Source organism: Panthera tigris, chromosome B3, assembly GCF_018350195.1.
Source record: "Panthera tigris isolate Pti1 chromosome B3, P.tigris_Pti1_mat1.1, whole genome shotgun sequence".
Taxonomy (NCBI): domain Eukaryota; kingdom Metazoa; phylum Chordata; class Mammalia; order Carnivora; family Felidae; genus Panthera; species Panthera tigris.
The window spans coordinates 16,536,278-16,553,982 of NC_056665.1; the positions used below are offsets into that span (position 1 = coordinate 16,536,278).

The 17,705-nt window shown below is 44.4% G+C and overlaps 1 long non-coding RNA gene across 2 annotated transcripts in view; it reads right to left on the reverse strand.

The window, feature by feature from the left end:
* Window positions 1-17,705, reverse strand: part of LOC122239395 — an 85,325-nt gene that overhangs the window by 21,528 nt on the left and 46,092 nt on the right. For both annotated transcript variants that reach the window (XR_006218440.1, XR_006218439.1), the window contains exon 3: window positions 9,843-9,898. This is a non-coding gene — a long non-coding RNA (uncharacterized LOC122239395). The remainder of the gene's footprint in view (window positions 1-9,842; window positions 9,899-17,705) is intronic.

Sequence of the window (17,705 nt, forward strand, 5' to 3'; positions counted from 1 at the left end):
GGACGGAGAGAGAGAGAGAACGAGAGACTTAATAAAACACCAAGTCCCAGGGAATCCACATGACTAATTTTGTATTAAAAAAAATACTGAAGACGTCTGTTCCAGTGGGAACTGTCCCCAGCTATTAGTAATTGCAAACATTAGTCATGAAGACATGGAAAATACAATCTGTAAGCTCATCCAGGACATTCTGCCCAAAAATACAATCTATGGAACTCAGTACCACCCATTTTGTTGCAATGTGCCTCCCGGTGACGCAGTCCAATTTTCAAAGCCAATCTGCCAAATTTCACTGATGCATCAAGTTCTCTGGGCAGCTCTCTGGAAGCAGCAGCCCCCCTACACCCAGTAGGAACACATAGCCAACTTCCTTTTCCCTACGCCCATTCTGTTTCACCTGCGATCTCATAGATATGCTCTACTTCTGACACTATGGATTTAAAAGTAGCAGGCAAAAAAAAAAAAAAAAAGAAAGAAAGAAAGAAACCTTTGAAATGTAGGGTGATGTCAGACACGTGGGTATTTAATAACTCAGTCTGCATTCCTGGGTCTTGGATGCCAGGAAGTAGAGGTGACTCTTTGTCATTGGTTAATATGGGATCTACCAAGCTCTCGGACAATGAACATTTTGAAGGTTTCCCAACATTCATTGTGGTCCAGTGACTCACTTCTAGAAGTGACTACTTTGAAGGTCTAAACCTAAGGAGGCAGGTGCCAAGCCAGAAATCTAGGACTCACTTTTGATTCCTCCCTCTGCCTTCTTCCCACATGCCCTCACCCCATACTTTCTGCCCAAATAATGACCAATGATTCTTGCCTCGACCTTCTAATACATCACCTAGCTACGTAACTCTTACTTGTACTTCGAGACTTACTAAGGCATCATTTCCTCCTGAAAGTGGTTCTTCTTTCCTCTCCTGCACTTAAATTAAATCCTGCAGCTGAATATCTCCACAATCCACTGTGCCTACCTCTATCAGAACAAAGTCACAATGTATTATAATTGCCTACTTATGTGCTTGTCTTCCCTAAAAGACTGTCAGCTCCTTGAAGAATACAACTGTAGCATTTTTCTGTCTCTTCTCAATCTGTGTCTAACCCAGGTGTTTGGCAGATGGATGGAAGGATGGATGTGTGGGTGGATGGACAGGAGCACTCCCAGCAAGAGGACCCTGGCTTCCCCTTGTCCTGTAGAGTTGCCAAGGACACCAGTCCAAATCACATCTGTCATGAGGATGCTCTTGTCAGCCAGAATTGCTTGGGCAATTCTTAAGAACAAATTATTTTTAAAGAAAATTTAATTTGCATTCAAAGACAGTCCCTGAACACCAGCCCTTGAAGAAAGCCTCAAGGAACCAGCTCTAAGTCACGAAAGACTTGCCTTCGAGGCTGGACCACATTTAAATTCCCTAACAAATAGGCGGCTATATTATCCCCATTTCTTTAAGCAGCCAACAAATGGGGCCCTGCTCTGGTCTAAATAGCCTGGCTGGAATTCTTCGAGGTGAAACATTCCTGCCTAAACAATTAGAGGCACTTGATCTACTGAGATTAATGGCCTTTTTTTGGACCTGGAATATAAACCCCTAGAGAACGGGGCCAAAACTTTCACCAGCCATACCATACCTTATCATACTATTGTGTGCACTTAAAAATATCAGCAGTCCAAATGACATATCGGATAAAGGGTTAGTATCCAAAATCTATAAAGAACTTACCCAACTCAACACCTGAAAAAACAAATAATCCAGTGAAGAAATGGGCAGAAGACATGAATTGACACTTTTCCAAAGAAGACATCCAGATGGCCAACAGGCACATGAAAAGATGCTCAATGTCCCTCATTATCAGGGAAACACAAATCAAAGCCACATTGAGATGCCACCTCCCACCTGTCAGAGTGGCTAAAATCAACAACTCAGGAAATAACAGATGCTGGCGAGGGTGTAGAGAAACGGGAACCCTCTTGCACTGTTGGTGGGAATGCAAACTGGTGCAGTTGCTCTGGAGAACAACGTGGAGGTTCTTCAAAACATTAGAAATAGAACTACCCTATGACCCAGCAATAGCGCTACTAGGTATTTATCCAAAGGATACAGGAGTGCTGATACATAGGGGCACTTGTACCCCAATGTTTACAGCGGCACTTTTAACAACAGCCAAATTATGGAAAGAGCCTAAATGTCTATCAACCGATGAATGGATAAAGAAGATGTGGTTTATATATACAATGGAATACTATTCAGCAATGAGAAAGAATGAAATCGGGCTATTTGCAACGACACGGATGGAAATGGTGGATATTACGCTAAGTGAAATAAGCCGGTCAGAGAAAGACAGGTAACCTATGTTTTCACCCATATGTGGAACTTGAGAAACTTAACAGAAGACCATGGGGGAGGGGAAGGGGAAAAATAGTTTCAAACACAGAAGGAGGCAAACCCATAAGAGACTCTTAAATACAGAGAGCAAACTGAGAGTTGATGGAGGGGGAGGGGGAGAGGGGAAGATGGGTGGTGGGCATCGAGGAAGGCACTTGTTGGGATGAGCACTGAGTGTTGTATGTAAGCGATGAATCATGGGAATCTATCCCCAAAACCAAGAGCACACCATATACGCTGTATGTTAGCTAACTTGATAATGCATTATATTAAAAAATAAATTAATTAGAAAACAATAAGAATAAAAATTAAATAAAACACCTGAACCAGAAAAAATATATATATCAGCAATCTTTCTGGGGAATTGCCTGGATCCAAGTAAAGTTGCCAGATAAAATACAGGACACCCAGTTAAACTTGTTTCAGATAAAGAATAATAATTTTATGTAATTGTCCAGAAGAACCTTTTCTTTTCTTTTAAGTTTATTTATTTTGAGGGAGAGAGAGAGAAAGCAGGGGAGGGGCAGAGAGAGAGGGAGACAGAGAGAATCCCAAGCAGGCTCTGTACTGATAGCCCCATGTAGGGCTCAAACTCACAAACTGCAAGATCATGACCTGAACCAAAATCATGAGTCAGATGCTTACACGACTGAGCCACCCAGGCGCCCCAGAAGAAGCTTTTCTATAATCATCTCAGGTTTTGTGACAGCGGTTCCTGCAGTCATATATCGGTTTCTAGGTATCTACAGGTTTATTTCCTTCTCTGTGGCTCCAGGTACAAATGTACAGGGTCTAGACCAGGGTAAGACAAAAGAGGCATGTAGGGTGCAGAGTTTAAGGGGGCATGGAATCTCCGAGCAGTGTCAGTGGGCAACCAGCACCTGAGAGTGGGAGCCTCCTTAAATTTGTCCAGGTGACAAATGGCCCTTCAATTGTAGGTTATTTTCCCCTCCAGCTGAAATGGTTTGGGAGACAAGAATTTAACATTTCCAATGGTCATTTAGTAGTCATTTCTAGGTGGGAAGAACGCAGATTTTTGGGGACAGAGATTGCAATCTTTAGCAAATGCAGAACACAGTCCCTCGCCTACAGAGAAGTATGTAACAACAGGACAATATTCTTCATATATGAGCTTGTCCCCACCTTCATTAACTCGGGGAGCACCCTACAGCGCGTGTTCACTTCCCAGGACTGCTGTACCGAGTACCACAGGCTAGGGAAGGGGGCTTAAGACAACAGAAATTTAGTGTCTCGGGGTGCCTGGGTGGCTCAGTCAGTTGAGCGTCTGACTTCAGCTCAGGTCATGATCTCGTCGTTCACGAGTTCGAGCCCCATGTTTGGGTTCTGTGCTGACAGCTCAGAGCCTGGAGCCTGCTTCAGATTCTGTGTCTCCCTCTCTCTCTACCCCTCCCCCCCTCTCAAAAACAAACACACATTAAAAATTTTTTTTAAATGCAGTGTCTCACGGGGCACCTGGGTGGCTCAGTTGGGTAAGCTTCCAAGCCTTGGTTTCAGCTCAGATCATGATCTCACAGTTTGTGGGTTCGAGCCCTGTGTCAGGCTCTGCAAGGCTCTGCGGAGCCTGCTTGGGATTCTCTCTCTCACTTTCTCTCTGACTCACTCTCTCTCTCTCAAAATAAATAAATAAACTTAAAAAAAAAAAAGAAATTCAGTGTCTCCTGATTCTGGAGGCTGAAAGTCTGCGATCAAGATATGGTGATCTCAAGATATCATCAGGGCTGGTTCTTTCCAGGGTCTGTGAGGGAAGGATCTGCCCCAGACCTCTCTCCTATCTTCTGGTGGTTTCCTGGCAATCTTCAGTGCCCCTGGCTTGCTGAAGCCTTGCCCTGACCTCTGCCTTCATCCCTACATGGTGTTCTCCCTGTGGGCCTGTCTCCAACTTTCCTCTTTTTATAATGCCGGTCATATTGGATTAGGGCCACCCCAGCGAGCTCATCTTAACCTGACCACTTGTATAAAACTCTGTTTCCAAATAGGTCACGTCCTAAGGTGCTGGGAGTTAGGGCTTCACCATATGAATTGGGGGTGGGGGACTCACAATTCAATCTGCAATAGAGCGCCTCTACCCTGATGGTCAAGGGCCCACCTGTGGACCCACAAGGCCCTTCGGACAGGTAACTGTTCCCCTCACGTTTCATTGTGCCTATCTTCCTACCCACTCCCCGTGGGTAGGCATGTTTCACTGTGCCTATCTTCCTACCCACTCCCTGTGGACACCCCGTATGTCTCTCTCCACACGGGGACAGCTCTTGTACACCGGATAACACGGTAACCCGCCTGGCTCTGCTCTCCACACCACCGAATCATGCTGGATCCGTCTCTAGGACACTCTTCTCCTCCCTCAGTATGTGGCAGCACCAGAACTAAATGAACTTCGAGCACCCTTCCTCCTCTCGATTTTTACTTTTCTATTTGCCTCACTATAAGCATCACTTCCTGGGAAGGGGGAAGTCAAGCACCACACGTCTCGAATCACAGAAGGATTCTTTTTCTGTACAAGCAAAGAGCCGCACGTTGTAAGGGAGGGTTGTGGCGATCTGGGCACGTCCATAACTAGACCGTGCCTCTCAAGGAGACTTGGGACAGCTGGCCAGGAACCAGGCAGGGGTCTGTAAGGGCCAACTGGAGTTCCTTCCAAACATGTGACATGTGGCTTCTAAAGCAGGCGGAGCTAGAGGCACCTGGGTGGCTTGGCCAGTTAAGCGTCTGACTTCAGCTCAAGTCATGATCTCACAGTTCGTGGGTTTGAGCCCCAAGTCGGGCTCTGTGCTGACAGCTCAGAGCCTGGAGCCTGCTTTGGATTCTGTGTCTCTTTCCCTCTCTGCCTCTCCCCCATTCTCTCTCTCTCTCTCTCTCTCTCTCCGAAAAATAAATAAACATTAAAACAAATTTAAAACAGGAAGAGCAACATTTTATGAGCATCCAGGAGAGAAGGACAAGATGTGAATGGTGAAGGGAGGAAGTAAAACGGGGTGGGGGCAGGGGCGAGGCACAGAATCAGAAAAAGTGCCCTTGTCCTGGAAGAAAACAGCTAGTGGTGAGTTGGAGATCTGGTTCTTTCTGGAATGGCTGTGTGACCTTGGAAAAAAATACTTAACCTTTCTGAATCTTCCTTTCCCCCATTTATAAAATGTGTTAATGATAGCTGCCTCAGAGGCTTGTTGGGACATCAAATATAAAATACCCCACATACACTCAGTTTCTCTTCAGATCTTATAAACCTTTCTTTCGCCTTTTAAATAAATATCCCACAACCTGGCCCACCCAGCCCAAGAGAAGTAAGTTCTCGGTGTCAGTTCCCCTTTCTGGCTTCTCCAAAGGCTTTTTAAAACCAGTCTCCAATCTACCAGAGAGGTCCAGAAGGGCCAGAGGGGTGCGCAGTGGGAAGGATCGGGGGAGGAGGGAACGCGCCTGCAGTTTAGCTCAGCCCTGGCTGCTGTCCATGGTCGCGATGCTCTTGGAGCCGCAGGGTACAGCCAGGACTGGGGCCCGAGATGCGAGACGCCCTCAGGGGCCCTTACGACAAGGGTTGGGGACCGTGCAAGGTGAAAGCCGAGGATGCTGGGAAGAGTTCTCCGGCTTTTGGCAAAAGGTGTCACCAGGATGCTGGGTGATTTCCTACACCCTGAGGAAACGAGGCGCTGAGCAAGCCCGGCACCGAGCGCGGCCGACGCTAGGTGGCGCTGCGCGGCCAGGCAGCCCGAGGCGGCGGGCAGTGCGGTTCCCGCAGGATCGCTCCTGGGAGCCAACAGGTTCTGCTCAGTCCAAGGGCTGTTTGTGTTTGCTGAGTAAAGCACCTTATTGACTGATTGATTGATTGATTGACTGATTCATCCATCCATTCATTCATTCATTCATGAGTTCGTTCATTTATCTATCTATCTATCTATTTATGTATTTATTTTGTAACACTCCCCTCCTAGCAGACACGTACAGGCAAAACTTGATGAACACGGGACTCTGATGCCCTTAACCAGTTTTTCTTTAGTTAAAATGCGATTCGAACAACTGGTCACCAGGGAACCGAAAGATATGAAATTGCTCTAAATTTTGTGACTCTTGCCTGTGGGTAAAGTCTAAGTTGGACAATTAACATTTATAAAGTGCTAATGTTTAAAAAAAAAAAGTAACTAGGGGCGCCTGGGTGGCTCAGTCGGTTGAGCCTCCTGCTTTGGGCTCAGGTCATGATCTCACGGTTCGTGGGCTCCAGCCCCACGTCAGGCTCTGTGTTCAGAGCCTGGAGCCTGCTTCCCATTCTGTGTCTCCCTTTCTCTCTGCCCCTCCTCCGCTCCTTCTCTATCTCTGTCTGAAAAGTAAATAAACGTTAAAAAAATTTTTTTTAAAGGAACTAGCTAAAAAGTCATATGGCACTCTCTAATGAATTTCAACATAGCCTACCCTGTGACCCAGGAATTTCCCTGGTAGGGAGGAGTGTGGATGTCCACAAAACGTGGGTGCAATGAAAATACTCAGAGCAGCTTCATTCATAATAGCCCAGAGCTGGAAACAATCCAAATGCCTATCACGAGCAGAATGGAAGAACCAACTGTGGTATATTCATACCCCGGAATCGCTCACAGCAATAAAAAGGGACGATCTGCTGATCCGTGCAACAGCATGGCTTTATGTGGAGTGAAGACAGCCAGATACCAAACACTAAATACTCTATGATTCCATTTATATGAAGAACAGGCCGGCTTTCCTATGGTGATAGAAAGAGGGTCAACAATTGCCTTTGCGATGTGATTACTTGGAAAGGGTGCAGTGGAAGTTTCTGGGATAATGGACATGTTCTAGCTCTTGATTTGAGCAGTGGCTACACAGGTGTGCACGTATGTGATACTCACAAACTGTATACTTGGATGAAATTTGTGCATTTTTCTATAGAAAATTATACTTAAAAGAGAGGAAGGAAGAAAGGAGACAGATTACCTCCACTCTTGCATTTCCTGTGTTGATTTCTGTTATTCTCTTTTTTTTAAGTTTATTTTACTTATTTTGAGGGGGGGGGCAGGCAAGAGGCCGAGAGAGGGGGAGAGAGAGAATCCTAAGCAGGCTCTGTGCTGTCAGTGCAGAGCCCAACACAGGGTTCAAATTCACAAACTGTAAGATCATGACCTGAGCTGAAATCAAAAGTCAGATGCTCAACCGACTGAGCCACCCAGGTGCCCCGATTTCTACTATTTCTAAAATGTCCCCTCGGGAGAAATTTACCTTGGCCTTTGGAAATGGCAGGGTGTGGGGCATGTGGGTGGCTCAGTAGGTTAAGCGTCTGACTCTTGGTTTTGGCTCAGGTCATGATCCTGCGGTTCATGAGTTCAAGCCCATGTCACGTCGGGCTCCGTGCTGACAAGGCAGAGCCTGCTTGGGATCTCTCTCTCCCTCTCTCTCTGTCCCTCCCCCCACTCATTCTCTCTGTCTGTCTCAAAATAAGTAAATAAACTTAAAAAAGGGGGGGGCAGGGGGCACAGGTCGAAAGATAGGCATTTCGGTCAGTTGGTTGGGTAGCTCCGGGTAAGTGGTCCAACCTCACTGATCTTTCTCAGCTGAGAAATACCCACTTAACCATCAGGGACATAGGCGAAGTGCCAAAGCTGTTCAGCACAGTGAAAAAAGTGCACCTCCTTACACAGATACGTGGTGACGCTTGTACCTTTCAGTGATAGTAAGATTTCACACCATTCTGACTCTCGATTCTTAGATCCTTTTTAGGATTTGTCTCGTTTTTCCCTCTAATGTGAAGAATATGGCCTGTTTCTGGCATCTGTCCCTCCCGTCCAGTTTTTCGCTGTGTTTTGAATAATTTAGCTCAAGACATCATTCGTTTTTAAAAGCGCTTATGCTTCCAACTAATGAATTGTCCAAATCTGCATCACACGACTTCCATTTCACTCATTAGAATCCTAATTGTCGAGCAGCTGAAATGGTTCTTATTGTTTATTCTAATTGCTATTAGGAAGAAGTGCCAGAATTATATGTGATTTATTAGTCACATAAAAATAATGAGGGACAAATAAAATTATTTTCCCTGAAGTTATTCTCAAGGTGCAAGAAGGGGCATGTTTAAGCAAGGCCACTGTGGGAAATCTCTGGGAAGGAGAGAAGCCTGTCTGTGGGTATTTCAACTTGCCGGTTTTATCCACTGAGTTTCTTTTCTTCCACTCCCTTCAGGCACTTGGGGCCTTCAGAGATTGATTCCTGTTGCCCCCACCAAAACCCACTCTTTTTGTTGTTGTTGTTTATTTATTTTTGCAAGAAAGTGAGATAAAGCATGAGCAGGGGAGGGCAGAGAGAGAGAGGCAGACACAGAATCCGAAGCAGGCTCCAGGTTCTGAGCTGTCAGCACAGAGCCTGACGCGGGACTCGAACTCACGGACCGCGAGATCATGACCTGAATCAAAGTCGGATGCCAGATGACTGAGCCACTCAGGTGCCCCAAAACCCACTCTTGAAAGCATCCAGTGTTGGTCATTATGCCTTCATGCCAATGGGACCCACCCTTGCTACTCACCCCAGTGTCTGGGATGGGGGAGATGGGGTCATTGTATTCAAGGCCCAAGCCCCAGTAGCCTGGAGCTCATGACCAGGGACTTCTGATGGGTAGTGGTGAGCAGTGGGTTCACCGAACACGATACCTAACAAAGGGCAAGTGGGGACCAAGCCCAAAGGCACAGGCTTTAGAGCAGGGTCTAGGGAGGATGCCTTTCCGTTGTGCCTGACATCTACACCCAGAGGGATCATCCATTTGTAATCTGCACAAGTAACTGTTGGGGTTAACAATGGCTCTAGATTTGGCTTCTGGAAGATTGTATTGCTATTACGGTCAACACACCTATTTTGCGTGCCTACTGCAAAGAATGCAAAGAGCCTGTGGATGTCCCTAGAGTCTCCCAAAAAGAATTTACATTCTAACCAACGAGTGCACCATAATGCCTGAAGCTGATCCCTTCCCACCCCTACTCTCTTCACATAGCCCATTCCTGAGAGGCCATATTTGATTTTCCTACTTTGAGTTGGGAGTCCCTCCAAACCACCCCAGAACTCTAGTGCTTAGACCAAGTCTCACCACAATTATAACAAATGGTGCCAGAATTTACATATGCTTATACGTATATTGCATGTTAAAAAAAAAAAAATCATCACCATAACCCAGTAAGGTCGTGGCCTCAGTTTCCTCATCTATAAAATGGGAATAACATGGGTCCCTGCCTTCAAAGGTTGCTACAAAGATTAAACAGAAAACACATTCATTTGTTTAATGCCTCTGTGGTATTCTATTTTGCTAAGAAGTCGAGGTCATTACTTCCATTTACACATTAGTAACAGAGGGAAAGAGACAGAAAAGTACTGCAGTACCCAGCTATCGGGCTGGTTACCAGCTCCCTGGCAAACTGGCCTCGGCTCCCACCAGGGAATGTCTACACAGGCCTGAATTCTTACCTGCCTTTCTCCTGGCCCATCTTCCAGTCAACTGCCTCTCACAGGAGTTCACAGTTCTGTAAAAAGAGAAAGTCTAAATGTACAGAATTTGAAATACAAAAATGAATTTTCAAGACATCAACATGTTTGAAACGATTGCCTTTGAAAAACAAAATCGTGAGAGATTTCTTTCCTTCGACTTTGTCTCGCCCCGCCCCCCTCATTTTCAAATAAGTACCTACTGTTTTCATAATCAGAAAAATGTAACGTAATGTTGAAAAACAAACCCAACAAAAATCCCTGCTTCTGCCCTTCCTGCCTTGGCCTAGAAAAGGTCTCAGAGCATGGGGTACAAGGTGAAGGCTGGGGGTCTATTGCATGTAAGCTCCTTGCAAAGATGAACAGGCAGTGAGAGAAAGCTGAGCTATCCACGCCAAGTCCTGCAAGGTTTTTATTGGTTATTAGCGATTCCAATTTTATGTACTTTATTTTTCCATGAGTGTTTGTTTTTTGTTTTGGGTTTTTTTTTTTTAAGGTTTCCATGTATTTGAAGTGGAGATTCTCGCCATACAAGGGTTAAAAAACGACCCGGCCATCAGTGATGGTCCTGATGCCACTTGACCCAGCAAAGCAAAGGCACGAAGAAGGTCAAAGCCACACTCCCAAAGCATGAGAGAGAGCTTCCCCAGAGGGATGTGGGCAGGTGCACTGGGGAGCACATGCTCCACTGGGGTAGGGAATGTGCTTCCCCTGGCTCACCGCACAGCTGCCCCCCCACCCCCCGCCCCCGCAGAGTTCGGTCAGACGGAGCTGGTCCTGGAGTTCCAAAGAGCAGAGCACCCAACTCAGGCCTCACACCAGATCGACTGAGTCAGACGTGCATTTCACAATGGCTCCAGGTGAGGCATAGGCACGTAGCAGCTTGAATGGCACCGCCGTAGGCAGCTGGCCCCAGGTGGGTGCCGAGCTACTGACGATCAGGCCTGCGGGTCCACATATGTGTCACATAGGACATTATCTTATTACCTTGTTAGGCTCCCCCGGCCCCCGCCACTCTGCAGCAAGTGAGTAGGAGAGAAGGCACAGGCCCTAACAAACAATTGAAGAAAATGATTTCGGGGGTAAGTGAGGAGAACGAAGCCCGCTAGCTTCTTAATTACAGGGCAAAGCCTAGAACCCCGCTTCCATGTGCTGGACCCGGAGCAAACAGCAGCTCAGAGAAACAGGGGTCACCATGTCACTTGCAGATGGGCCACGCTCATTGTCGCAAGGGAGACGGTTTCTGTCGAGCGCAGTATAACATTTCCTATCCTAACCTTTTGGTTTCCTTTACCCTCTGGGTCCCAGGGCTGTCTGCTCCCTTGGTTGCAGTGACACACATTCATGGTCTCATGACATCTACTGGGAACCGAAGTAGGTAGACCTTGAGATACTATACCGACAAGAGCAGAAGTTGCTGGTTGTTTCAAAATACTCATTCCCATCTTCTTTCCCAGTGATAGACTCCAGCTTCGATTGGGGTGACATTATACCTAGGTGAAGGCTATTTCCCAACCAACCTTATAGTTAGGTATCACCAGGTAACCAAGTTCTGACGAACAAGATAGAAGCAGATATTCTCAGGAAGGATTGTGGGAAAGCTCTTTAAAGGGGAGACAAATGGCCGTGCAGGCTTTCTCTGTCCTTCTCTCCTTCTTCTTTTTTCCTTCCTGGATCATGGCTGTAATAGCTAGAGCTCCAGCAGCCATACTGGACCATGAGGCGCCCTTAAGGATGAAAGCCAATGCCTAAGGATGCAGAGTGGCAATAGAAGGAGTTTGGTTCTCCAGGGGGAATGTGGAACCCCCACACCAGCTCTGAGGTGCTTTTCTTCTCAGGATTGTGGTATGTGAGAAAAACATCCTTTTATCTTATTCTGTTCAGTCTCAGTGACTAACAGTCAAGTAAAATTTCTAGTGGATACAGTACACAAGACCAAGATACCCGACTTTACAGAACTTAGGGACTCATCAGCTGGAACTAATACAACATGACAATGTGGGCCAGGGAACCATACGAGCTACAAATCCAGGGAACCTGGAAGATGCAGGAAGATTTCTCTGGAGAAGTAACATCTAAGGTTAGGACTAAGAATGGGTTGGAGAAGGGACAGAAGAATGTTCCAGAAGAGGAAAGAGTATGCACAAAAACCCACGGGCAGGACAGAGAGCATAACCTGTTCTTTCAATAAGTTTGAACTTAACCACAAGAGCTGTGATGACTGCTGAAGGCTTTTAAGTAAATATTTTCTTGCTAGAAAAATCCCCCTGACTGCTTTACCAAGCAAGGGTCTCAAAGGGCATGTTTGAAAGGAAGAGATAGGTGGGAGGCCAGTGCCGGAGTCCCGGGTGAGATCCTGAGGCAGCCTGGACCCGGCAGGACACTAGCAGTGGGAGGGAGAGAAAGGATGGATTTTGAGTGATATTTGGCAGAAAGAGCTGGCAGGGTGTAGAAGGTAAGGTGGTAGGAAGAGCCAAGACTGGGGCTCCATGTACTGGCTTGAACTGATTTGGGGACCACAGAGTCAGCTCCGTTCGGGTCACCTTGCGTCCAGCACCATTGTAGGAAGAAGTTATTTCATAGCGACAGATTGTTCTCTAACCTCACTTGTGGGCATGTCAATGAGTCAACCCCAGCCCAACAGCCCATTAGTACTGAAAATAGCTAAGAGAGTCTTTTGTGTGTTTGTTTGTCTGCTTTTGGTAAGAAAGCCTTTTTTTTTTTTTTTTTTTTTTTTTTTTTTTTTAGCACAAAGGTAACATGTTCTATATGAGTTTAACACCTGCTGGGTAATAACTTAATGAAAGTATTTTCAGGGTTTTGTGTGAAAGTAAACCATCATAGGCAGATTTTTATACATGAAAGTACATGAAAACTATCTTCTGGAAAAATGATTCCAAAACGGATTCTTAAAGTCCAAACTCTACGGTTCTCTTAAAGCAACATTGTCAATCTCAACTCGCAGGGTCAATTTGGAGAAAGGTTCTGAGATTCAGTCCAGGAAATATGCTGAACATCGAGAAAAAGGGTTCTGGAAATAAGGAGAAAGCCCCCTCACCACAAGGAGAGCTGTGTCTCCCTGAATGCACTCACTGGTGTGGTTCTGGCTCCCAATAGAGAAACAATGGGAGAACTGAAATGTGAGTGTAGTTACAGTGGCTGCCATGGGAGGGCAGTCTAGCATGATTCTTGCAAGAGTCGGGGACGCTCAAAGCAGAGGTATAAATTACCCTCGGCTTCAAAACAACCACTCCCACTCCCACCTAGTGAGCCCTCCTCTAATTGTGGAAATAACGCAGAATATGGGGTTGGAGATAAATCCTTAAAAGCAGTGAATGCAGTGTAACACACAAGAAGGGAAAGCTGGAAACAATCTAAAATCCAATGTTGAAGCAATGGCCAGGTACCTCATGATACATGTAAAATAAGACCATGCCTGCTTTCATGAAAATGATAACAAACTTACCATGTTTGTTGTTAAATTCTGGATACAAAACGCTGCGTATGAGCACTAAATGTACCTGAATATACAATGAAAACCGAATTACTATGGAAAATGTTACGAGTAGACAAGGTTAAGGTTACCAACCTTGATAATATAAAATATGAAGATGTGACAGTCATCAACCAGGATATGCAAGGCAGGAACAAGAAGTGTAATACAAGGCAGAAAGTGTAGGCGTGAATTAGGAGAAAAAAAGTGAACCAACTAGAAAGTTTTAAACAACATCTTACATTATTCCTGGATTTTTTTTTAAACAGAATATCAGAGGAGAAAAACGTGCTTTTCTAGATTCATGGCATGAAAGACCTACATAATGAACTAAGTAAAAATGAATTACTTAAGCATCCAGTTCAAGAAGTTAGAAAATCAACAATAAAATATGCCCTTTCAGTAGATGGGAGAGTATAACAAAGGTAATAGCAGAAATGAAAGAAATATCAAACAGAGAAAAAGGAAATGAAGCATTTTCTAGAAAAAAATACAAGGTACAAAATTGACCCCAGAAGAAGGAGAAAACATAAATAAAGCAATACAAGTGAAAAACAACGCCAAAAAAAGAAACAGAAAATGACTATAGTATTTATGAATAGAGTTGTATCCCTATTATAGAAAACTCTGCAATCTGTTTGGTTTTTTTTTTTTTTTAATGTTTATTTTTGAGATAGAAAGAGACAGACTATGAGCAGAGGAGGGGCAGAAAGAGAGACACAGAATCCGAAGCAGGCTCCAGGCTCTGAGCTGTCAGCACGGAGCCCGACATGGGGCTCAAACCCACGAACCCTGAGATCATGACCTGAGCTGAAGTCGGACGCTCAACAGACTTCACGCAAGCGCCCCAAAATCTCTGCAATATATTAAAAGAATACGGTTCTTTTGAATTAGCCCTGGGGGGGAAAAAGGTTTTAAAGGGAAAAAAATCAAGGTGCCCAATAGCAGGTATGGTGTGACCTCCTTTGTGTAAAATTTAAAGACTCAGGTAGACACATGGCATCATGTGTTTCTGCCATTAAGAATCTACTAACATTGAGGCAGTGTGGTGGAAGCCACCATGGAGACTCTAGAGCTATAGACCCTGGATTTGTACCCGGGGTCTACCACTTTCTAGCTGTATAACTGTCAACAATTTCCTTAGCTTCTCTGTCCCTAATCTCCTCCTCGGTAGAATGGTCACCCTAGAGCCTAACTCACAGATCTATGGGGAGTCCATGGGTCAGTTAATACAAAGTGCTTTAGAACAGTGGCTAACAGTTATAGGATAAAAGCTCACAAATTTCTTGTTATGGTAATTATTTTACACCTATTGGTATATACTTCTTTTCCTCTCCCTGAGGAAGTCGGGAAATTTTACAAGTCTTTCGGAAACTAGGAGGTAAAGACAAGGACAGGTGGAGGGTGCTTACAGACAAAGGGAAGGAGGCTTTCGCTAAAAGGATGTTTCGCATTTCCTAAACACATAATTACATAGGACAATGTCAACAGCGGATTTACCAGGACACTGGTTTTCTTTTTCATCCCTCTCTGATTTTAGACACTGTTACAGGTTTGAATGTTATGTTCCCTCAGAGCACCACTATTTAAGATATATACAAACGAATAAAAGATTAGAAGGAAAAATCACAAAACATTCTGATGGCATTTCTTTGTTAGAGTAAGGAGATTCAGGATCTTTTTTTCCCTCCTTCATTTTAAGCAATTCCTTTGTACTGGTTTTCAAATGTAGACAAAATTGAATATATTTTTGTTGTAAACTTTCCCCATTTCCCGGCCTCTCCAGGGTAGTGAGCATCTTTCTCGACATTTTTTTTCTGCGCATTCACGTAAATACATAATTATACAGGAATATATAAATGTTTAGTATTTTTAGTAATATAAATGTTATCACACTTTTTGTGTCATTCTGCGATGTTTCTTTTTTCAATTAAATTGGTCTTGAGGGGTGCCTGGGTGGCTCAGTTGGTTAAGCGTCCAACTCGATTTCGGCTCAGGTCATGATCTCATGGTTTGTGAGGTCAAGCCCCACGTCCGGCTGGGGTTCCCTGCTGTCAAAGAGGAGATTCCTGCTTGGAATTCTCTCTCTCCCCCATCTTTGTCCTGCTCTCCCTTGCTTGACTGTGCTCTCTCTCTCTCAAAATAAATAAATAAACTTTACCCCCCAAAAAAAATTGGTCTTGAAAAAAGAACTTTCTGTATCAATACACAAAATATCTATCTTGTTTTTTAATAGCTGCATGGATTTCCTAACGTGTCCATGACAACATTTATGTAACTGTTTCCCTATTGATGGACATTTAGTTAGTTCTCAGATTTTCACTCTTGCCATCAATATTACAACACACAGCCTTCTGCACCTGCCCAAGCCCATGAATAGTTTCTTATCATTTTTCCCTATTCTGTGTACTTCTGGGGATGTGAATGCACTGCTTTTACGATATGAAATAATTTTGAAACCAACAAGAGTAAGGATAAGAGGAATGTTAGCTGGCTTTCCAAAACAAGAATTCTACAGTGTAATTCATCCCTTAAAGCAATAGCACTCAAGTGAATACCAGGATGCCTGAAAGGGAATAATAAAGAACAAAAAAAGCCCACACAAACAAAACAATAATTATTTTTCCTCAGGAGCTTGCAGGTAGTGCAAACATAAATCTGTGCTTTGGCCACATGCATAGATGTCGCAGCATTAATTGTCCACTGGGATGATTAGGGACAAGCTGCATGTAATAGAAACGTCGCGAACACTTGTGTTTCTTGGCCCAGCTGCCAACGACAGGCAATTGGGCTAAATGAATCGAGAGCCGGCCAGGTGTGATCAATCTTACATCCTCACGACCGTTATTACCAACCAATGACAAACCTTTGCAAAGATCCTCCCCCCAATAATTTATCATCGTGTCTCTTTTCCTAATAGGGTTTACCGTTTCATGAGGAAAGACCCACAAAATCAATTAAATATAAATTTATTATTTTACTTTATTTTATTTTATTTTAAGTTTATTGTTTTAGATGAGAAAAGGGAAATACTGTTTTTCTACCCCCCCCATTTTTCTTTCTCTGAGTTTGTATACATGCTAATAGGAGCCTTGTGTCATTTATCATACCCAAGACCAGAGGAAGCAAAAGAAATCTCCAGGGAAAGGGGAGGCAGGTGGAATGCGGATCTCCAGATCTCTTGATGGGGGAAAATGTTCCTCTAGTGAGCATTCCCGCGAATGAATCCCAGAGACAGTGAAGTTGAGGCCTGCCCTACTAAATATCAGAACAGAATGTGTTATTTTGTTTAATGGAACCCCATAGTGATCCTCTACTGAATAGACAGAGTTTGATTTAGGAAAAAGAAAAAGAAAAAAGAAAACAATTTGGCCATTCTTGGTTAAATTGTCACACTGACTGAAGAAGAAAATAAAATGAATGTTTTCTACGGAACTTTGTGGTTACAGGTTAAATATCTCCATATGCATATATTTAGGAGAGAAAAAAAAAAAACACAAGCACACAGCCTAAAGCACAAATTTCTGGGCTTTCCATTGGCTAACTGGACTTTCCATTGGCTAACTGGGCTTTCCATCGGCTAAGCCATAAGACCAGAGTAGAAAAGGTACACTAAATCTCAAATAGCTATTAGATGTCTTTATGTGAGTTTTCAAGTGGGTCTTAAAAAGAAATAATAGTGCTGCATTGCTCTGGCAGACAAATCTTAAAATCACGTTTTAACACGAGACCCCTTTTATCTAAGTCCCACTGTGACACCATAGGTCATGTTGGCCATCCAGATTTCTTTCTGCCTTCAAAGTCGTCCTGGCCCTGGTAGCTCACGGCACCACACGATTAGATCGGTCACCAGTGCCTTCCTTCTTCCCCACATCCCTCCCAGTCGGACTTCTGTGCCTTGTCCTGCATATTCCTTTTATTAAATCCAACCCCTGCGCCATGAAGAATGAAAGCAAAAGATAAGCAGGCATGCATATTTATTGAGCTCTTTTTTTTTTAAAGCAATGGCCAAATTAAGGCCGAATTTATAGTTTTGTGGAATACTTGAGATGGTGTTTGTTCTTCCTGTGCCAAGGGGCTTAGGAGGAAGAATTCTCGCTGGGGCATCGTCTAGCCCCACGGACCCTGCACGAGCAGTAGCACGTGGTCAGCCATTGGAGGGCAACTAATTTGAACCGATTCCAACCTGCTTTCCTTTGCCAGTTTCTACAACAGACGCTAAAACTCACTCTCCTCACCTCTGCTACCCTCAGGAATTGCCATATGAGTCAGTGCTGACCAAAGAGAAGGGAAGTGTGCTGGTTTCTGAAGAACCCTCCCCTTGCCTGCTGAGAACTCGTTGATCGCAGAGA